Genomic DNA, 23,931 nt, shown 5'->3' on the forward strand with positions numbered 1-23,931 from the left:
TATGTAAACCATTTAACAAAGAGTATTTTATATTTTTGGTGCTAGTTCCCTTCCCTACTTCCATTGGTCCCAAATATGCAAACATGTTTAACACTTGAATAGATTATTTAAATCTTGTGTCTTAGTATCCAAATACAGTTATGAGGCTGATGAATTTTCAGCAATCTACATAGTATATTGATATGTATTGAGATGTATTACATATTGAAAAGATGTTGTACTGTAGGTCTGTATTTTATTAGAAAAGAAAATACAAACTCGCTACTTGTACTTTCTTGAGTACAATATGCTCCTTGTTTATTTGTTGCCATATCACTACAAGTAATATGTAACTTATAGCTTGGTTACTGCATCATTCTTTTCCAGTGCAACTAGTTATAATCATGACAGTCTATTAGTTCTCTTTCCTTTAACTCTGCCTAGCAGGTTCATTTGCATTAGTAAGATCCTGCTTTTTCTTCTAGGAATTAACAGCCAGGTGAGTTTTGTAACAAAGAGTAGTTATGTGTTACTTAAAATTTTGATTAATGGATAGACACTAATTTAACTCAAACTATGGTGTTCCCCTCATCATTTATTAGTTTGAGAACTCTCAATTTTTCACGTTTTGCCAGCTATTTATTTATTTATTTATTTATTTATTAACAAATAAGGCTCTCTGTCCAGCAAAAATTGTCCAGGGCCACAGCTGAGCCATGCAAGTCTCAGGTTTTGCATTAGACCAGGGGTCGGCAACCTTTCAGCAGTGGTATGCCGAGTCTTAATTTATTCACTCTGATTTAAGGTTTCATGTGCCGGTAATACATTTTAATGTTTTTAGATGGTCTCTTTCTCTAAGTCTATAATATATAACTAAACTATGGTTGTATGTAAAGTAAATAAGGTTTTTAAAATGTTTAAGAAGCTTCATTTAAAATTCAGTTAAAATGCAGAGCCCCTCGGACCGGTGGCCAGGACCCGGGCAATGTGAGTGCCACTGAAAATCAGCTTGTGTGCCGCCTTCGACACACGTACCATAGGTTGCCTACCCCTGCATTAGACCAACCTACTCCATATAGAAGAAAATATCAGCCATCTATGGAAGACCCATAGTGGCCTGCTGTAAAAAACCCAAAACAGAAAGGTGGCATTAGAAGGGACCCAGCCAGTTTGACGGATCTTTCTGCTGAATCCTGGTGCCTGCAAATTCACATTGTCTTTTTTTTTTTTTAAAAGGACAGTGTTTTATGAAGTACCAGATTCCGGTTTATATGAAAATTAATTTGGAAATGTAACCAGTTGTACATTCACAGGTCTCCTCCTCTAGGCAAGTTAACTATACTTTAGCATTAACAAGTTGACTGACTCTTCCATCTGGCATATGTGCACTTAAGGCTTTCAAAATAATTTATAGAAACTGCATTTGTGATTTTTGTAAGCACCCCAAATGCATTGGGATTAATATCCTCAGCAGAACAAGCACTACCACAACCCCTCTAGCTACATCGTGGGTTCCCAGCTCCACTCTTCTTGAGTGGACATAGATTTTTAAAAGAATATTATTTGGTTGTTTTATAACACCCTCCCTCCCAATGAAATCCTATGTTGGAGCAATGTTGAGGTTGGATACTACAACACATAAAAGTCAGGAAATGCACCATAAAGTCAGAGTATGGTATTAAAAGTATTAAATATATTTTTGTGAACACAAGTAGCATGTGAAAATAAGTATTAAAATATACATCTATCAGCAAAAACAGAATATGAAAATGTTTCTTATGTTGCGTATGGCTGAGTTAATATTGCTCAAGGGGATTTAGACTTTCATATTTCCTGGGTTTTGTGCGTTTAAACGTTCAATTTTAACATTGCATTGATTCTGGAGATATTTATTGGCTGTTTTTTCTTTGGTTTAGGACTGTGTCTTTTCAGCATTTCCCCACCCCCACTTCCCCACCCCCCATGTATTTCACAGGCTCTCGTTTTCTGGCTGTAGTAGAGCAAAAAGAATGGTTTGATGTTTGGAACTAGTTAATTTTATGGCCCATTTTCACAAGGAGATCAGCTTTGATTCCCTCCACCACCCTTTATTCTAGACTCAATTATTAGTAAGGTTTAGTGAGCAGAAACACTGGAAGTATTATGGGAAGAAATCTAATCAATGCAGCTCTAAGGGACAGTCCTTCAGAATCCTCCCTAGTGGCTATGAGCCAGACTGGAGGTTACTCTGAGGTTACTCTGTCTGATTTTAACCAAAATACCCATCTACTTCTGAAAAGACTAACGGCAGTCTAGTACATGTGTAACAGAAGCCTCATTAATATAAGCTCCCAGTATATAGACACCTGTTATGTTAGCCCCCAGCACAGAGCCGGCTTCCTATTTTAAACACTTTGCATGTCCGTCTACATTCCCTTCTGTCTGCAGTTGCTGTAGTGTGGTACTGCAGAGCAGCTTGTATGTGATACCTCCAGGGAATGTAGAAGGGGGCTAAATAAAGTGGTAGCAAACAGATGTCAGTGGACCTTGCCAAACCCTAATTTTCAAGTCAGATAGTTTGAAAGCTTCATTGACTAACCCAGACTTTATGATTCAAAAGAAACCTCATAAATGCATAGTGCCTTATTAAGTATGGATTTCTCTGACATGCCTGCTCCTTTATCAGGTGTCCATGCAGGAAATGGCGTTGACATAAACTTGTATGGCAGATTTAGCCTGTTAACTATTTATTCATCTAATTGGCAAAATAATCATTATTATTATTTTCCTGTTTCTGCATATGATCAATTTAATTCCTCCAAACAGTGAGAAGCCTTTGTAAAATACAGCCTTTAAGGCTGTTCTGTCATTCAGCTATGAGCACTACAAATCATTCAACAGTAACATTACTCCAAAGTAAACTTTTCTCCCTTTTGTAAAATATTTGTTCAGTACATTCCAGAACGCGGTTTAACTCAGAAAAATCCATATGTCTCCCCCTTTTTATAAAAAAAAGAGGTTCTAGAATAATATTTGGTTACAGTATTGTGGGGTACAACTTCTGACTCAAAACAAAGGGAACAAAATCCTAGATGAACCCACTGACTCATCTTTCCTTTCTTTCTTTCTAGTATCTAGCTCCCTTTCCCTGACTAGCATGGCGGGGATAATTTATGTAAGTACTGTTAGCACCTTGAATATAGTACCACGCTGTAGATTGCATGCAGGAGTAACGGCAGGAGTTAGCACAGGTCTCAGGAAAAACAAATTGTTCCCACTGGTCACAGAAACAGTGCTCAGTCCCTGTTAACAACCGGGCCCAAACATACTTGGGAATTAGCCTGGTTTTAATCGCAGTCTGGAGAGAGCCTTCCAGTACGCTACCGTTGCAAATAGTAATCAGCAGGCATTGCTTGCTGTGCGATTGTGCAGGTCCTGTTACATCTGCATAGAACTAACATTCTGAAAGGAGACGTGTCTGCAATTATATTAGCAGTTTTAAAGTTAGTCTCACAACCCACACGAAATACTGTTATGTTCTATTTCTGTTTCCAAAGCCTTTTTCATGAAAATGTATCATGCAGTGGGTATCCTAACACTAGATATTGATGAATAACAATAGCCAGCATTTGTAAAGATTGTAAATCAGAAGGAGAGAGAGTGAAAATACCTAGCTAGCTGCATTATAGTCATTAGTGTTACATTATTGATAGTTGCTGTGTTTTGTGTGCACTTGCACTGCTGCAGCATGCCATAGTGATTTGTGACACGTACAGGGTTTGGGACTTTTTTTTTGCAATTAAGAGGTTATTATATTGGTTCAATTCCCTACTCACCTGCTGGGTGACTTCGGACAAGTCTCTTCCTTCCCAGAATCTCAGTTTCCCCATCTGTAGAAATAGGTATAGTGACCTCCATTGTAAAAGCACTTTGAGATCTAAAGATGAAAAGCACTATGTAAGAGTAAGGTGGTGGTATTTTACTTGTTATACAAAACACTTAGGGCCAGATTCTCAATTGGTTTCAATCGATGTAGTTCTATTGTTGTCAATGGACTTGTGCTGATTTACATCAGCTAAGGCTCTGGCCCATAGAGGATGGCTACAACTTGCTAATTTACTACATGACGCTAACTATATAGCTACAAAAAGCCATGCAGCTTTGGTGGTACAATTACTTGCTCAATAAGTAGTGTCTGAAATTGGTACAATTATGACACTACTGTGTAACTTTTCAAAGTATTATGCAAGGATCTTATCCAAGTTACTCCTTAATGTCATGGGAAGTCATGTAGTTAAATCCACACACTCTACTTTGAAAGTTTACCTCCACCAGATCCCTCTTTTATATCTATAGAGAACTGTACCATTCTGAGTATATTTGAAAGAGATTCTATCTGAGATGGAAGGCGTTCCCTCCTTTGTGACATGGTCTGTGTGGAATGATTTGAGGACATCCGCAGTAGGCTACGGCCATCGCTCAGAGGCCATATGTCTCCACAGTTGCTCTAGCCCTCATCCCCCCAACCCTGGCAGTGTGGCTCCAGCTTCCTCTGGGGACGGGTGGGCAGGGAGAAATGAATTCACAGGAAAAAAAATAACTGAGCTCCAGGTTATATTATCAATTTGTCAGAATCTCTGTGGGTCCGGGGGAAGGGGACAGGAGAAACAACATACAGCCTTCTAACCCCCCTCGGACCACACTGTTTCTGCCATCTTCCCCAGCGTGCTCTGTGGGATCTGCAGTGGAAGAGGATGGTGCTGTTCCTTGCCATTCCCCTATCCATCTAGGATGAAGAAGATTTGTGTGTGAAGTGACCCTCTGCATATGGATCTGAGGGATAATCCTACCCAGTAGAATTATCATTGTTTTAATGGTATTGCCTGTAGTTATAGTACTGTTACAGAGAAATAATTCATTTGGGGCATTTTTTTAGTAGCTGTGGCCATATGCTGGTCTTTATAGTGAAAATTTGCTGAAAGTGTTAACATAATCCACAAAGTATTATAAAACTGAGCTGTGAAAGTTCAGGCTTACCTGAAAAAATGTCTGTAGTAACTGGCCACAGGCTGGCTAACTGAAAAGATAAAACCAATTCAGAAGACAAAACGTCCTGCCGATATCATGGTGCCGGGGAGATATGGAGCCCTGCAGCACAATTCATCGAGTAGAATTTGTAATAAGGTACTTTAGGAGACAGAAATGTACAGCACATTTTGCCAAGTACCTTGCAGCCTGAGATTAAGCCCACACATCTCAGCCATTTGCAAATGATCTCTTTATGCGTATACATTTATAGTGTGCCACCCCAGGGAGTGGATTTTTGCTGATAGCAAGTTTAATATTGCTAAAAGCTGTATTAATTTATCTCAGTTTTTTGTAGTAACTTACTGCATTTTCCCATGGTGCCATGCATGTGACTTTGCTTCAACGTCTCCCATGTTACATCAGACCAAACCCCACTTTTTCAGAGTTTGCATTTATTTTGAGGATCTTGTGTGTGGAACCATTTTTTTGTTGTAAATTGAGATGACGGCATACCAGACAGGAAATTTAAGTGTTTGTACTGAATTTCAAGGAATGGTTTTTGGTAAGTTTTTACACTTTTCAGCATGAATATCTTTGGAACATATGGGCCTGTATTATTACCCTTTATCACCATTTTGCAGGAATTACCACAGATCAGGCCCATTCCTAATTTCTATTCAAGCAAATTCTGGAAGAGAAGGGATGCCTCTTTGTTTAAACTCTAGGGATAAAAATTTCAAATGCATTTAAGTAACTTAAGAGCTTAAGTCTCATTTTGAAAATGACTTTAACCTAAGTCCTATTAACTTTCAATAAGAATTAGTCTCTTAAGTGCCTCATTCAATTTTGAAAATGGGACATAACGTCATAAGTCGTGTAAGTGCTTTTGCAAATTTTACACTAGAACTGGACATCATAATATATGGATTCTCTTCCCATTTCATTCATAGACTTAATGTGTGGGCTTCAGCAAGTCATTCTTAACTTCTCCATGCCTCAGTTCCTCGCTGAAAAATATGGAAAATAATACCTAACTAAGACTGTAATCCTGCAAAGACTTATACATGTGCTAAACTTTACCCACTGTGAGTAGTGCTATTCTAGTCAGTTAGGCTGTTTATTGTGCATATAGGGAAGCACATGTGTAAGCCTTTGCAGACTCGAAGCCGTAGGTGGTGGTCATTAAAAAGTGAGGGTTTCTAGTAGTTACCATATGTAGTATCTGTGATTCCAGAGTTATACTTAGAATGGGAAATATTTATGGTAACTTGGCAAATGTTGATTTTAATAGCTGCTATTGTACCTCCCAGGGACGTTTTGATGGCTATTTGCAAAGTGCTGAAGATCCTCAGATAGTAAATGCTATAAAATCACAAAGTAGTAGTATTTATTATTATGTAGGTTTTATAAAATCTTTTTTGCACCACTAATTTTGGACCACTAATCCTTGAATCCTTTTAAACAGAATGTTGCTGGGTTTTATAGTGAAAATTTGCAGAAAGTGTTATAAAACTGAGCTGTGAAAGTTCAGGCTTACCATGAGAGAAAAAATGTCTGTAGTAACCAGCCATGGGCTGGCTGACTGAAAAGATAAAACCAGTTCAGAACAAAAAAGTCCTGCCAATACCGTGATGCAGGGGAGATATGGAGCCCTGCAGCACAATTCATTGAGCAGAATTTGTAATAAGGTACTTTAGAAGACAGAAATGTCTTTGCTTCAACTTCTCCATGTTGCATCAGACCAAAACCCACTTTTTCAGAGCTTGCATTTATTTTGATGATCTTTTGCATGTAACCATTTTTGTGTTGTAAATGAGATGTGCACATACCAGAGAGGAAATCGAAGAGTATAGATACTGGATGGGATTTTCAAAAGCACCTAGTCTGAGCACCAGCCTCACACTGTTGTGGTTGAAGTCAGTGGGGTGAATTCCCATTGGCTTCAATCGGAGCAGAGTTAAAACTTTTGAAAATCCACCCAGTATAATTAACTTTAAATAGAAAAAGTGATAAATGTTTGTTTGGTATCAGAAGTGCCTTTCCTTTTGCTTTGTTTTCATGGGATTAATAGGCCTTTATAAAAATGTGCATGAATTACATAATTTCCTTTTTTTTATTGTTGTTGTTGTTATATTAGTGAAACCTAGCATGTAGTTAGTGTGTTACTTATTAGTCAGTTGGAAGGCATGCACTGAGTCACCTTTTTAATGGTCATTTTTTCGTTTGTTATTAAGCCATCATCTAGCAATATGACAAACCATAAATTAGCAGAGTATTAACTCTTAACCACATTCCCGATGAGTAAAAGTTACTGTTTCATGATTGTTCCCGCATCTATTCATCACATTTTGCTCATAATGGCAGAGCAAAAAGACCCAGCAAGCATGATATAGCAAACGGTATCTAGTGCAGGAATGATTGTTATCCCATGGCAGTGAGATTCTCTGTCCTAAATATAAGACCCAGTTCTGTAAGCCCCATCTCTTTCAAAAAATACCATGGGATCTTTAATTCCCATAGTGTTAAGGACTTTGTCTAAATATCTCATCCAACAAATGTTTATATGCCCTATGCAAATGAGAGAATAAGTGTTGTGCTCCTTTCATGTGGATGCTATTACAGCTTACAGGTAGCTTTGTAAATGGGGGGAAATATTTTTAAAATATCTAATTACAATAGGTATATGGAACTAGTCCTATTCTGTGACTGTCTACAAGAATCCGATTACATTTGAAATATTCCTGTGACACATTGGACTTTAAAGCAGGTTAGCATAACCCAGGTTATCATTCTGAATAAACTTTCAGAGAGAAACATTTCCTGGCAATGAAACACTAACACCAACTACTTTTAATTCTTTATAAGTATTTGCTGGTGGTTATAGATCTCAAGATTTTCCAATGAAGGAGATGGCTAGGAAGATATTCTTTGGACTATCATCACAAAGTTTAAACCAGCACATCAGATGGCATGGATAGGATACTTGGAATGTATGAGTGAGAACAAAAATATCAAAAATCCATAGGAAAAAAAATCCCACCAACCTAGTAGATGGGGGAGGGAGAATGTGTTAAGGCTGTGAAAATTAGCACTGTGGTGCGTTTATGGTTCACTTTAAACATCAACATTCTGCATGGGAAAGGAAAAATAACGAATGTAAAAGTGAGACAGAAGGGTTCCACCTTTTAAGGGTCAGTTGAGGAATACTGTATAAGTTGAAAAATACTGGTCTTGGTGGGAAGCCCTTATAAAACAGTTTCATGCTGCTTTTCAAGGAGTCAAATGGAAACAGTAGTGGGGGTTTGTTGTTTTTGCATCAATTAGAAAAATCATAGTTTCTCTTTTCAGACTCTTTTCTCTCCACACAGTGAATGTTCTGTGGTCACAAAACAATGAAGCATTGGTACACTGCCTCATTGCGTATTGTGGGATAGGCATACAATCTAACTGGCATTCTGCATTATGCTGCTGTCACAAAGTGTAAAACTGACTTATATGTGCTGAGCTATCATGGAAGAGCCGGTTCTGATCGAGTTAGAACATGCTTTTTCGCTTGAAGCAGATTTCCTTGTCCGAGCATGGCCTTGGCCCCAGAAACACATAGCTGTTTTGTTTTGTTTTTGTTTTTTATGAAACACTATGCTTCTCAAATAGACTTTGAAAACAAACAAATAAACAAACAAAAAAGGATTTGTTTCAGACTTTTCTTTTAAGTCATCATACACTACAAAGAGCACAACTATTCTCTGACACTGTACACTTGAACTAGACTTTAGCACATTCCCATTCTAGGAATGGGCATTTCGTTCCAATTTGCTTTGTAGAAGCTAGTCATTTTTTATTTTTATAACAATCTTTACTACGCTGGTTATCCAAGTGAAAAATGGCTACCATCAGGGCTGCAATGTGCAATGCAAGGTGATACCTATTTAGCATATATTATATTTTCCCTCTCTCCTTCTTCATATGTTCCAGCCACAAAGAGGCCATTTCAAATCTTTGCCCATTACAAAAGGTAAATGCGTAGTCATTTGGGTTGTGTTTTTAAGGCTTGGGAGAGAGAGGGGTTGCTGCAAAAATTGAGATAATCCTGTAAACAACCTGTAAAGAACAGTAAAGAAATATTTATGCTCTACATTGTTTGAATTAGTTTATTTTAAAGTCAAAAGTAGATTCCCTAACTTCTGAGCAAAAGCCTGTATCTGATGTACACAATTCCCACGGGGGAGGGAATTGTGAGCACCCATAGGAGAGCAAATTTTGTCTCTATTTGATTTGAATGGTAAGTCTACTTAGTGTTAGTAGTGGCATAATTCTCCTCTGATTAATTATGCTGTCACTTTTCTTGGTCCCTTTGCTTTACTTTCTTGCCCTGCTTAGTGTAGGAGCTGATGTAAGAGGCTAAGAAATTAAACATTCCCCACCCTATCTTTGGCCTGCTTCAGGGAAGGGGTAGGGGGATATTTCCTGGTGCCCTTGCCTTTCTTATTTTCTTGTTACAAACAAAGGGAGCTTCCTGTTTTATTTTCTTTCCTGGTTCATTCCTTGATAAAACAAAAATAAACCTCCTCCTCCTCTCATTTCCCTCCCATGGTCCCCAGCACATTCCGTCTTTCTCTTGGTAAAACTATAAAGACAAATAGGTGCAAACATAGCTTTTTTGCACATGCCCTTAATACATGGAATGTAATCAAGAAATAGCTCTGGCGTGAATGGTGATCTGTAGCACTTGGCAAGTTTCACCAAAATCTGCATTTTCTGCTTGGATCTCTGCTTACACAGTCATAAGTTTATCCCCAAAAGACTTTTTACAAATACTGATTTAAAAAAACACTGGGGAAATATTAAAATACTTTGAAAATTGCCTATGATCTATCTTAGAGAAACTTTTCATGCAAGGGGGGAATTGAACAGACTCAGGCCCTGATCTTCTAAAGATTTATACAAGGTTTAAGTTTACAGACTGTGGAAAGTCTCAGTAGGACTATTGTGGGTGCATAAAGTAAGCATGTGCATAAGTCTTTGCAGAATTGGTGCCTTAGAAGGTACTGTATTCTCTACAAACCTGGGATTCATGCATAGGAAAAATGTGAGCCCTGCAAGGTATATACCTGACACCCTTTCCTACAGCAGGGATACCTGAACTGTGCTAGTCAGAAATGCATATAGTACCTATGAGAGAGAAAACATATATCAATATAACTCTAGAGGAAAAGTCTGCCCTCACTAACATCTCCCTCTCTTTCACTCACTCACACACTCACTCTCTGTTTGTGTTTCCCTGCTGGATTGTATATATACAGGAGATACTGAAAGGATATGAATACTCTCTTCTTTATAAATGTTCATTTTAAAAATGCCTCTTTGGGGCCGAACTGATCAGTTGGCCCAGATACTTCTCAGATATGACTTTAAGAATGGAACAAACACAAATAAAAATCCAAGAAATTCCTAAGCTTGCATGCCAAAGCTTGCAGAATTTAGACTCTCAATGATAAGAAGGTTTCTTTCATCTTTTCACCTCCAAAATTATTTACTCCATTTAAGTTAAAATTCCACATTGATTTCCACTCTCAGCCATTAATCCTGAAGCTGAAGTTTAGTTTTTTTTTGGTACAATGGATTAGTGATGAGCCACCAACTAACTGTGGGGCTTTGGCTAAAAATTAAATATGTCTCTCTTCAATACCATAATGTGCAGATATTAAATAAACAGAATAAGTTATTGTGTTAAATACTTGGTCTGCATACTGTGTATTAATTATTGGGATTTTTTCCTTGAACAAATTGTTTAGCTGTCTGGCTTGTCTCTGTATTTCTTTTGTTTTTATCTAGTCTCAGTATGTGTCACTTTCATGTCTCAGATACTATAGTTGATACGCCCTTGCTCTTTGCCTAGTACAGCATCCTGTTTTTTCCACATTGTTCACATAATTCCCATTGAAGAAGGTAATATTTCTTGAACAATAAGATTCGTTTACCTTGAGAAACAATACATTTTGATGTGCACCAAGGCCCCAGTTCAGAAAGCACACATTTATGTTGGGTTCAATGCGACATAAGCACATGCTTTACTGAATAGAGATGCTTTCCTGAATCAGGAAACAAAAGAATGAATCCTGTGTTTATTGTTACAAACATTCTGATGGTTTCAACAAAAATATCTGCCCATCTCTATTATACTACTAGGAATGTAAAAGTAAGGAGTGGATTTTTGGTTTTTAGTTTTTGATTTTATGCCTAAAATTCTGAAAGAGAAATTAAAGGCCTGATCATGAGAATACTTTCACATATGAGTAAATCTACTCTCATGCATTTGTAGTGTTGTCCCCTACTTCAATAACATGGCAATCTCAAACCCATGCCTATGAAATCTTTATAGGAAACTACACCAACATATACCCTCTCTGTACTTATTTAGTGTAGTTAAGATGGAAGAGTTTTTTTTATCGGTGATATCTCATCCCCATGTTGCTTCAGAGTATCAGCCTCTGGATTCTCTGTGTGCACATGGCTGACTAAGGCTGATCCAGCTGATTCCCACCTCAGTTTTGGAGACCATTCTATCCTATTTTTAAAAATACACAAATTGTATACATCCAGCTGTTTAATGGGACAAACAGATACATTGGCACATTTTACAGTGTGTTAAATATTTAAATAGGAAGCAGAGTATCATGTTTGCCAGAAGGAAGGAGGGGAGGAGCTGATCTGACCGGAGAAACAAAGTAAAAATTTGCTATTAAGATGGCAAGCCTATGAGAAGAATAAGTCAGTGGGTTCTAGTACCTAAGTGGACTACAGATACAACAATAAAAGAGGTCAGTCAAAGGAAACAAGTGGGAGATTCACCACCGTGCACTTTAAGCAGGGGGAAGGGTGGAGGGAGTTGTCTGGCTGGCCAGGAGAAGAGGGCAATGCTTTCTGGCTTGGGGGAGGGGAGGAGATGTAAAACTGCTGGAAAAGCAGTCAGCATGGTGGATGACTCACCACCAAGGAATGAGGGGTCTAGGAATGAGCCTGAACCTGCCCCCTCCCCTCATTCACTCGGAACAGGCTGGGCAGCACCCACCTCCCTCTCTATTTAGGTCACAAATATGGAAGGTGTTTAGCTATATTTGCTTGGGCATTATATTAGCCGCCCAGTTAATTTTTCCTTTACCACCATATTGGCCAGGTGCAGTTTGTGTGGGGTCGGGGAGGGGTTCGCCTTCCTCGCAGCAGGTTCAGGTGGGCACTGTTCATACACAGCATGACGGGCGGTAGGCCATATCTTGCAACTCTTTATTTAAGTGTATAGCAGATGTTCAATGCAGGTACTCCATAAATTGAAGCACAAAAGAATGGATAAATGGCTTGGAAAAGGAATTAAGGAGAGGTGATTGGTAATTGAGCAAGCTGGGGGCAGTTGGAGACTCCTCTGATTGGTACAGCAGGGACCCAACCCCCCATCATTATAGTCCAGCTTAACCCCTCCTACGAGCGGGGGTGGTCGGTAAGGGAGTTGCTGGAGGAACCTGGATGAAAAGGGGGGGTGGAGCTGGTGGAAGCCCCTCCCCCCCGGAATTGGCTGGAATTGGTAAAGTCCCGGCAAGGGAATTGCTGGAGGGACCTGGATGAACAGTGGGGGAGCTGGTGAAAGCTGCCCCCCAACACACATAAATTGGCTGGAATCGGAGGGTCCTGGCAGTGGATCTGCTGAAGGGACATGAATGGAAAACGCAGGGGCGGAGGAGGCTGAAAAAAGCACTCCCCCCCCTCAGTGAATTATGGGGGTTTTCACCTGCACTGCACATTTTATCCGCCCGGTTAGTCCCAGACATCTAATAATAAAGTTGCAGCCTGATTAAACCCATATCTAATGTCTCCTGTCATTCTTTCGGCATAGCCAGACAACTACCAAGATAAGTCATGGAATGGAAAGAGCAATAATGAAACAGGTGAAGCAAAACTGGAATAGAGAGCTTGGAAGGTTGTGGGGGGGAAAAAGCTTAAAAAAACATAACATGCCTGATATCTTTGCAGAAACTGAGATGAGGAATGTGGGGTTTGATATAGATATGAAACCACATCTGATAACAAAGCATGTGAGAGAACATGATGTAAAAAATTGGCCAAAATGGCTTTGAAAAAGATTTGGCAGTTCTAGAACAGAGGCATTTTTAGAACAGATATTCTGCTAAAGGAAAAATTACCATGTTTCTCTCTTCTGAAAAGATGTAAGTGTGGAGAAATACGAGAGAAACGCTAAATGAACAAGCATAGCGGAAACCTTGTCATGGTGTTTGTCTGGATGTCTCCCTGTTAAAGGCAGTTCCCAGTGATGGAAGTGTATAAAAGGGATATCTGGGCTGAAAATCTGATCATAAAGGACTTTCCAAGAGGAGTCAGTTGTATTCTGACTGCTTTAGGATACAGAATGGAGCTCCTAAAGGCAGGAAACATGGATGAAATTTTGCCCCTATTGAAATCATTATGAGTTTTACAATTTACTTCCATGGAACCAGGATTTCACTACATCTCTTTGCTTCCTGTAAATTACCTTACACCACTCTAGTATTAAATACAATTATAAAATAACAGCACAGTTATCTGATATGTACATCAAAATATGTTCATCCTCCTGAATGAAACAAAGTCAGACCTGGTGCAATGCCATGGACTTAAATGGAGATGTGTCTACTTACAGAACGTCTGGATTTGTCTCAAAGTGTTTAGTACCTAGGTCATCTCAGTCACCTGATTTTAGATTATATAGAAAGAATTTGGAATGTGTGAAAGCAGCAGGTGTGTGTAATGATGTCATGTTAGTTGGGACTAATTACACTAATGCAGGGCTATCACAGTTTCTTGGTTTGACAGAAATGAAAATAATTAATTAATTTACAAATCTGTAGATTCATGTAGGTCTCTCTAGTTTAAATGTAGTGGTACTATAGTGTAGACAGGGCATTAGAAAATTGACTTCTCTAAAGAGCTGTCTCTATTAGAGGATCATACTGTAGACACCTGCTTGGAAGTGTCTAGTGGATAGGATACTGAGGTAGGATTCAAGTGCCTTGGGTTCAGTCCCTGCTCTGCCATGCTATGTGATGAGGGCCATATGAGAGCCAAGATAGAAAGAGATGTCTCCCATTTGCAGGGATTTGGGTATGTAATTGTGGACATACAGAGTAGCATTACTGGGGGCAGGGGAAAGTTGAAGAAAAAACTGAAAAAAATTATTTTCAGAAAAGGGAACAGCAGAGTTAAGCGGAGTGAACATCGGAACCTATAACATGTGGATAATCTATGGAATACAACATGGTGAAAAGAGGAAGAATGGAATAGCACATTCGCTTCCTTGGGATGACCCAGCGTAATCGTACACAGAGCTTTATTTTACATCGCTGCTGGAGCGTTGTGTGGTCACCCCAAATGCAGGAGAATAAAAACATTTCACTTTTCAACATGCAACATGTTTGTATTTATGTATATAATTAGTGAATTATATAGGTGGATATAATGAAAGCCCATTCAGAAGTGTCATCCACAAATAACAATATCACAAGCTACTGAGAATATTATGACATGTTGCTGAACAGTACATATAATCATTTATGCAGGCTGCATTGAATTCTCTTGCTTGTTTGATTAACCTGACTGCAGTTCCTTTTATTTGTTATTTTGTGTGTTCCAATGTATACTGAAAGTTTGTTTTTTAAGGGTTAAAAACAAGTTATCCATGCTGATAACAGGAAGTACTGGTTGGGACATTTTTTTCTGGTTGTGATTTAAAAAAAACTTCTTAGCTGCAAAAGTACAAGAGACTTGAGATTTTTGGGGTTTTTTTTTTTTGAGGCTTTCAGAGTTTATAGCAGCTAAATTCAATAGTTTTAGAAAATTCAAATCACAGTGCTTCATTTAGGGTAAAATATGTGCCTGTGTGGAGGGCCAGACCAAGGCCTATGCATCATTTTTCCCACTTAAAGCCTTCAAAATGGGATTTAAGTGATGAGTCGATCTTGTGCTGGAACAAATTTCACACATGCGGAAAACATTACTGAAAGGTCTGCATTTAACAATTCTATCGATGTTTTTCAGCCTTTTTCCTCCCAGTGATATTCAAATGTTGTTCTTTTTTCTTTTCTCTTCTAAACAGGAAGTGTGACATGGTGCGAATCTGTGTCTAGCTATCTATGGAAATCTCACTAATAGAAATTTAAAAAAATGAAAGAAGTTCGACTGGTCTTCTGTATGGAGGAATTGACAAGGTATGCATGACAATCACACTGCAGATGAATTTCTTGCAATTGCATAGACATTCATAGTGGATAATTTCCAGCAATCAAGTGCAAAAACGATTTTGGCAGCATCTCAAAAACCTCTGAACTTTTGCTTCAGTCTTATTCATCAAGGCAGTCATATTTTGGCTGATTGCCAAAGTGGGCATCCATATATATCTTTAAATTAATGATCATTTTAAAGTATTAATTTTCTGGTTTTATAGGTAATAATGGCAGTTGTGTAGACCAAAAAGACAACACCTCATCACATTCATCACTGAGGCTGCAAAATAATCATATTGTGAGTTCAATTAAATCAGTGTGATTGTGTTGTATTTTGACAGACTCTCTCCAGTGAATATTATTTCTTTCTCTCATTTGTATTCTTTACAAACAGGCATGCTTCTAAGACCTCTTGCTATAAAATGTTCTGCATTGTTTAATAAGGAGTACTGTGATCCTGCAAATTTGCCATCTTAGGAGCACAAAACAGCATTTCTAACAAGATGTATCTCTCAAATTAATAACAATAATATGAATATGTTGCATTTACATTGTCGCTTCTGAAGCTCTCAAGGGGCTTTACAAACATTAGAGTGAAAACAGACCTTAGGCAAAGAGGAGCTAACACAAGGCTATGCACCACTGAAGTTCTACTTAAGCTTTGAGGGGTTAAGTGGGACTTCAGTGCTGCATAGGCCTTGTTTTGGCCATCTGCACAATAGTGAATTTTAACCCATTAATAAATTAAACCTCATAACACCTCTGTGAGGTAGGGAAGTAGCTATCCCCATTTAACGAATGGTAAAAATGAGGCCCAGGATGGTTAAGTAACTAGCTCTAAGTATGCAGGAAGTACATAACAGAGCCAGGAAGGGAACTCATATTTCCTGACCCACTATCCAGTCCTTTAGACAGAAGACCATTCTTACCATCCTGCTTTAGTGACTGTTTCACTGCACTTAGTGAGGTCTTCATTCCATCATAGATGGAATGTGCATATTATCAGCTCTCCATTCTCCTGTACATAGCATTAACAGCAAAAAGACATAATACTCTCAGCAAGTGTGAAGCCTGGATCACACTTCTCCAACAAGAAAAACTTAAGATATACAATGCAAAAGAGCACCATAAACAGCGTCTTGATAAATTGAGCAACTTAACCCTAAAATGTCGGTAGAAATGTCATTTAATATGATCTCTCTCTCACTGCATAATGTGATGGGGAAACTACATAAATCTTTTCCCAGTGTATCCTTCTGTAAATACAAGAACTGCCGGTAATGAATTATTGTAGGCTTTGCTTTTGTATGCCTGCTGTATCTTTCTTTTGATTCTCCTTACAAAATTCAGGTAATATATTGCTGCTTTCATTCAAAAAACAAAGTAGAAACTATCTTCTCAAATGAAAGGAAATGTTCTGTTTCTACTGGAAAATATCTTTTTACTATATATTAAATAACTACTGCTGTTTTTTAAAAGCCTCACTCATCAAACAGATTGCAGTATATAGCAATAAATTGTAGATAATTCCTCTTCCCTATACTCAGGGCTGTTTCTTTCTCCGCCAGTTGTGCAAATAGTGTTCCTAGGGGTTTTGAGGTCATGCTAGCAGAGGACATTTTATTTTCAATATAGGGAGATAGATGGAACTTCATTTTAAGACAAAGCTAATGATAAATAGTAACGTATGAAACCAAGTGTTAATGCAGTACTGCCCAGGAATGAATGTGCATATTAAATTTTGATGCAACGCTGCCATTAGAATTTCAATAAATGTTGACTTAGTGACTTCATGGAGTGGGAATAACAAGCTGAATATCATGATTTGTTTACAGAAATAGCTGTTGTTTGTTGATCAGAAGATATTTGGAGACATTATGCTGAACCTCAGACATTCATGAGGGATGAATTTACGCTGAAAGAATAGTTTGAGTATAGACTTGTTATGCCAGTATTAACGTCTCAAAGCCAGGATCTGAATTTCATCAGTAAGCGGCTTGTGGCTATCAATGAATAGCTCCTGAATTTCAGTGAGGGGATGAAACCCCCCTTCTGTCTTGAAGACTCAGATTTGTATTTCTCTATTTACTTGATCACTTACATACCTAAAAGTGAAACAAACACATTGGGGCAGATGCATGGCAAAGGACCATTAGGCCCAGTTGAAGAAGGGAGCACAAAGGGGCCCTTTGCACTCCCCCAATCCTAAAGCCAACCTTCCAAGCGCAGTCTAGAGCAAACTGACACTGCTGTAGGAGTCCTACTCCTATGAATCTATCTGGGCCCTCAGGATCAGGGCTCCTCTCCTATAGAGCCTAAGGGGTGTATAGAATTGCAGCTCCCTACCTGTAAAATTGAGGAGCAGGGCAAAATTTGGATGGCAGGAGTTTGCACACTTATTTTAGTGCCTAAAACTGGCCCTAAGACTTATACATGGTCATGAAGGAAATCTGTGGTAGAGCTGGTCTCGTGACCGCAGGTGTCTGCAATAACCATAAAAACCATCCTTCCTTCTTTCTTCCTTACTTACCATGACCTGAGCCATAGGCAGCTCGCAGTTGCCTACCTGTAAGTCCCTTCTCCTGCCACCATCTGTAGTAAATTGGAGCTCTCTCCATAGGTACAGAAGGCTCATCAGAGCTCTGGCAAAACCCAAACAGGATTGTGTCTGATGAAAAAAGCCTACGATGGATTGCAAGGGGCTGGGATGGTCTTGGTGATCCTCCTAATGCTCAAAGGGGAAGAAGGCGGCTCAATAAGCGAAAAGCTTGGGGTGGGTTGGTGATGAGGCTTCTAAGCCTTATTAAAGATTCTTCCCTTCTGCTGATCTCAGCAGGTCCTCAGGAAGGGGGATGATGCCCCTCTGGCCTTTCTGCCATGAGCCACCTTTTCTCTCAAGTTCTATCCCACACCCCATGCAGATCTCATAAGGTCTGCAGGAGTCAGGATCCCTTCCTATATTCCTCAGGAAGTCTTCAGAGAATGGGGTTCAAAAAAGAACTAGATAAGTTCATGGAGGATAGGTCCATCAATGGCTATTAGCCAGAATGGGCAGGGATGGCGTCCCTTGCATCTTTGTGCCAGAAGCTGGGAATGGGCAACGGGAAGGATCACTTGATGATTATCTGTTCTGTTCATTCCCTCTGGGGCACCTGGCATTGTCCACTGTCCAAAGACAAGGATACTGGGCTAGATGGACCTTTGGTCTGACCTAGTGTGGCCTTTCTTATGTTCCTATGGGGAATATATAAGCACAGATGGCTCGGGGTGGGAGAGGAAGAGAAAATCAGGGACATTTCCCATCATGCTTGGAATCTCTTTGTGAGACTTTTGAGGTTAAAAAAAAATTACGGCTGTCAAACCTTAAAAAATAATTGCAATTAATAGCAAGATTAAAAACAATTGTAATATTTAAGATTAATTGCAGTTTTAATTGCACTGTTAAACAATAATAGAATACCGATTTAAATATTTTTGGATGTTTTTCTACATTTTCAAATATATTGATTTAAATTACAAAATATAATACAAAGTATACAGTTCTCACTATATATTGTCATTTTATTTAGAAATATTTGCACTGTAAGAAAAGGTTTTAAAAATAGTATTTTTCAATTCACCTCATACAAGTACTGTAGTGCAATCTCTTTATAGTGAAAGTACAACTTACAAATGTTGATTTATTATTTTTTTACATAACTGCACTCAAAAACAAAACAATGTAAAACTTTAGTGCCTACAAGTCAAAGCATGGAGAGGCATATGAATGTGTAGCATATCTGGTACGTAAATACCTTGCAACACCAGCTACAACAGGGCTATGTGAATGCCTGTTCTCACTTTTAGGTGACATTGTAAATAAGAAGTGGGCAGCATTATCTCCCATAAATGGAAACAAACTTGTTTGTCTTAGCAATTGGCTGAATAAGAAATAAGACCAAGTGGACTTGTAGGCTCTAAAGTTTTACAGTGTTTTGTTTTTGAGTGCACTATGTAAAAAAAAAATTCACTTCAAATTTACCATAAAATTTTCCCCTCAACCTTAAATATAAACTACCAGTTTTGAGAGAAAATATAACTTTTGTTGTGGATTTTAGAGAGGAGCCAAAATGAATTTTATGATGGAAACTCAGCTGCAACTTCAGCTATGTAGTAGCTACTGTCACTCCGTAATACAAGGGGAAGGCAAGCTGAAATGCAGCACACAGATGAGCTGATTCTCTACCACATATCCTATGAGAGAGGACCAAATCCTGAAGTCCTTTGTCAGGCAGTATGCCCATTAAAGTCAACGTGCATTCTGTTTGAATAAGGAATTCAGGATTTGGTCCTGATTGAATTACGTAGATTCAGAAATACTCATAATTTTCTGGGGAATATGCAAGAATCCTCTGGGTTCAGGTCCATTTTTTTACCCCAAAAGCCAGTACATCACTTTTTTTTAATAACAAGGTCATATAAAGGGGGACCCCATGTTATTACTTGTACTACATAGACCTGAGGCTGGTAGCTTATGAACCCTGGATTGCATGAGATAAAGGAATATTGGACTAGAAAACTGAAAGCACAAAAAGTTATAAGATTTCACTGTGGCTTTCTGTTCTGACTGCATGTATTACGGAAAAGGCCACAGGTGGCAGCTTTGATAGGGCTTCCAGATTATTGAGCTCCATGTGAAAGGTGACCTTGTGGTTTGATGGGTTGGCTTTGCATGACTAAGTTGCTATTAGGCAGACCACTAATGCTCCTCCACAGTGCTATTGCAACACCTTTATTGGGAATGTTAAATGATGTGGTATGCACCACAGAGACCACTGTCCAGAGGAAAGTGTTGTGAGAGAGTGAGAGGGGGTTAACCACAAAATATTTACCATTCTAGTGTGTGCTGAAGAAAAATGTAGTTGAAAACAGGATTTTCCTTTATCGCTCTTTGTGCATTGTGGTTTTACACAAGTTGCAGCAGAGGTTCTTTAAAGTCCTGATTCGCTAAAGCAGATGGCGAACAATAATTAACCGATTCCTTCCCTGTGCTCGTTCATGAATAAAGGCCGAGTCTAGCCTCTCATTCAAAGTCAATGTAGCTTAGTAAGAGGGGTGGCTCCAGGCCCCAGCACTCCAAGCACGTGCTTGGGGCGGCATGCCGCATGGGGCGCTCTGCCGGTCGCCAGGAGGGCAGCAGGCAGGTTGCCTTCGGCGGCATGCCTGTGGAGGATCCGCTGGTCCTGCGGCTTCAGTGGACCTCCCAGGGAGGTCACCCGGAGCCGCGGGACCAGCGGACCCTCTGCAGGCACGCCTGCGGGAGGTCCACCGAAGCCAAGGGACTGGCGAGCGGCAGAGCGCCCCCCGCTGTATGACTCCGTGCTTGGGGCGGTGAAATGTCTAGAGCCGCCCCTGCTTAGTAATAACCAGATATAGGCCTGAACAACAAAATTCTCATCTGAATCCAAACTTCCCAGAGTTTTGGAGTGTTCAGATCTGGGTGTATTTGTTCACACCCATTTCTAATATTAATATTAATCGAGATGGATGAAACAAAAATGCATGATACTAATATTTGATGGCTATTCAGAATACCATTTAAGATTCATGTATTGTAAATGAAATACTGATGATTATGACATTTAAACCTTAGCTCTTGTGCTTTTATAAGCCCTTCCTGTACAAATTTGAGGTCCTTGTAGACTGCTGCTTAGAATTAATCTCATTTTATGGACATTCAGGCTTTCTTGACATGAGGTTTGAATGACTGCCTTTCTTCAGTATTAGGTATTTTAGACTTATAGCATCAGGAGCTAAGGTAAAGCAAAACACATTTGCTATGCATTCACATTTCCAAGGCTGTTTTTATGTTATTTTAAGTACTTAAAGGCAGTGAAGTTTACTATGGACTAGCTTTCAAAGTAAAAAATAAATAAACAGCTTTCATGGCTAATTGATAATCTGGAAAAAATATATAATACACAACCATCAATACAATCATAATAATTGGGAATAAAATGGGTATGTCTTATTTTTGGTCTTTATGGGCCAATGAAAGATCAGTAGTGGAAAACCTGCTTCAAAGCAGATTGGAATGAATAATATTGCACTTCAGTAGATGTTAATTCCATTATCAGTCAAAAGAGCTAGGGATTTATACTGGAAATATTTACCTCACAGGTCTTTCTTGTGAATTGTATCTGCATGGATAATACTCTGCGTGAAATCGTGGCCCCATTGAAGTCAATGGCAAAACTCTTATTGACTTCAGTAGGGAAGGATTTCACTTTATATATTGAAACAGAGACCATCTCAGGGTTCTCAAAACCAAAATAACATCACTGACATTTTAAAAGTTGTGGGGGGGGTTAATTTTTGTGAAGCACTGTTGCAGGACCACGTACTTGTTTTTAACAATCCAGGCAAAGTCATCTTAATGATAAAAAGATATTGGAAAATATCATATTTATACTTTCACTATTTGGTCCTGTGTTTGTGCGTGGACAGGGGTGTTTGTATTTAATTGAGCTGATCAAGAAAGAGAAGGAAATTTTGAAAGAATAATCAATTTTAAAATGTCAACATTTTGAGAAAGGTTAGCCTGCTCTAATATTTCCTATGCACATATTATGTAGACATGTGCACGTAATATATTATGTATGACTAGATATGTAGCAATTTTTATAGCCAATTGTAATAAAACATTTAAAAAGCTAGAATATAATGTTAAAGCACTCGTTCATTCAGTGATGAGGGATTTTTAAAAATTATTTATGGTTAACTTTTTAAAATCTCATTCGAGAGGTAGCAACACTGCCTGCGTATTTATATCACAATGAAATTTTGGGGGTGGAGGGAGTTTTAGCTTTTCTGCCTTTCGTCTGCCCTGTCTGTCTTAATTTAACATATGGCATGTACCAAGCCTGTAATTATAAATGTGAAAAAGGGCAGGCTTATTTGTGTGCACACAGTTGACACAGGAGTCAGTGAGGCCCTTAAACTTGAATGTGTCACTTATGAAACCATAGTCTTACCAAAGAAATCATTATGGAAACAAAATTCCCTGTTCTTACAACACAGATCAGACTGAAGGCTTGGGGCCAAGGTGCCTGATTTCAGTGAGACTACATGAGTATGAGTTTAGGGTTAGCCCCCTGTCCCTTATCTGGCCATTACTCAGGCATCATTTACCTTTACTTCGAATTTTTTGACAATTCCCCCACCCTCACACACACAAGTCTGATGCATGCATATTTGTATAGTATTGTGAATCCTCAGGGTTCAAAATTCTACATGATTTTTTTTTAAAAAAGGTTCTTTTTATTATCTTCAGTTTTTTGAGCCATTAGGATCCATGTTTTCAAGCTTTTCTCTGCAACCATGAATGTTAGAAACTTGCTTTTTTTGGGAGGTGGAGGGGACAGGACATGAAAGGGAAATTCAGATTAATCTCATGACTCCCAGAGCTGGGGCACCAAGAGGAACATATATTGTGAGATTTGTAATAAAATCATGAGAATTGCCAACATTGCATGTCTGATTCAGAAACACTATATTTGATGGAACATTTACATTCTTGCATGTGAATCCAGTACATGGCATACAATATGGTTAACAGCAGCTTTTGTGTGTGATGGCACAGGTTCCCATACACTTCTGACAGTCTGTGCATTCATGTGATTCATGACATTTTGCCACATCTGCTCTTCAAACAGATTTCATATCAAAGCAGCATTTCATCTATGTGGAACACTGATACATTTTATGTATAATTGCTTCTCATCTGCTTGTCTGATTATTTCGTGACACCTAGTGGACAATTTGGTAGTAGTGCTGGCTGCTTTGTCTCAGTTGTTGAAGACTGTTGATAATTGTTCTTTTCTGGAAACTGAGTTCATACAAACTTCTCTATCTTTTTTTTGCCCACTGAGTACATCTTGACGTATATTCAGCTATACTGTACATGGTAGTTACCATGTGGATAAATAAATGCCTGATTCCACATTTGGAAAAAAACAGTCAATCCCAGAATAGTTTAGAGGATTAAGTGTTTTAATTATCCACAGTATTATGTGGTCAAGATCCATAACTATGTAACGTGTGATTGACTGTCTTCTTGACAAATGCATCTTGAATGGCTATTATGTTACAGATTTGCTTTCTACTATATCCCGTAATTTAAAATCAACTAAACTACATTACTATGCATTGGCAATCTTTTCAGCCATTCAGGATGTATTTCAGTTGTATTATTCATGGAACTACATTTTTATGCCATTCTTTAAGTATGGAATGGAAAAAGAAGAAAAGTTGCCCAAAACAATTTAACTTATTCTCCATAAAAATATAGATGGCTGTAACCTGAGTACTTAGATTAGAAAAAGATATTTATAACTGTGATTCTATAAAGTCATTAAGGGGAAGGGGAATATTTGTTCATTTATCATTCTTAAAGATTAAAATTTGGTGAATCATTAAAATATTCTCCTAGAAAGTATTTCAATGTATGTACATCAAGGGGGAAAAAAGTAGGGAAATGCCTTACCAAAGCATGACCTACTTTCATATTGTACAGGAGAAAGAACATTTCACATTGTATGGGAGGAAGTATATTTTAATTTACATCTATCATGGATTTTTTTCACCTGACGCTTATTTCAGAATCATTTTTCCTACAGGAATATGTCCAAATACTTCC

The 23,931-nt window shown here is 38.5% G+C and overlaps 1 long non-coding RNA gene across 12 annotated transcripts in view; it reads left to right on the top strand.

Annotated features, from left to right (window-relative positions):
• LOC127057833 (uncharacterized) overlaps window positions 1-23,931 on the top strand; it is a 156,153-nt gene that overhangs the window by 121,276 nt on the left and 10,946 nt on the right. For 9 of the 12 annotated variants that reach the window (XR_007776199.1, XR_007776196.1, XR_007776191.1 and 6 more), the window contains one exon: window positions 15,128-15,239. The exons of 2 other annotated variants lie outside the window; for them this stretch is intronic. This is a non-coding gene — a long non-coding RNA (uncharacterized LOC127057833). Of the gene's footprint in view, window positions 1-15,127; window positions 15,240-15,475; window positions 15,553-23,931 lie in introns of all 12 variants that reach the window. One more of the 12 variants, XR_007776192.1, reaches the window with a different exon arrangement.

Source organism: Gopherus flavomarginatus, chromosome 1 (genome assembly GCF_025201925.1).
Source record: "Gopherus flavomarginatus isolate rGopFla2 chromosome 1, rGopFla2.mat.asm, whole genome shotgun sequence".
Taxonomy (NCBI): Eukaryota; Metazoa; Chordata; order Testudines; family Testudinidae; genus Gopherus; species Gopherus flavomarginatus.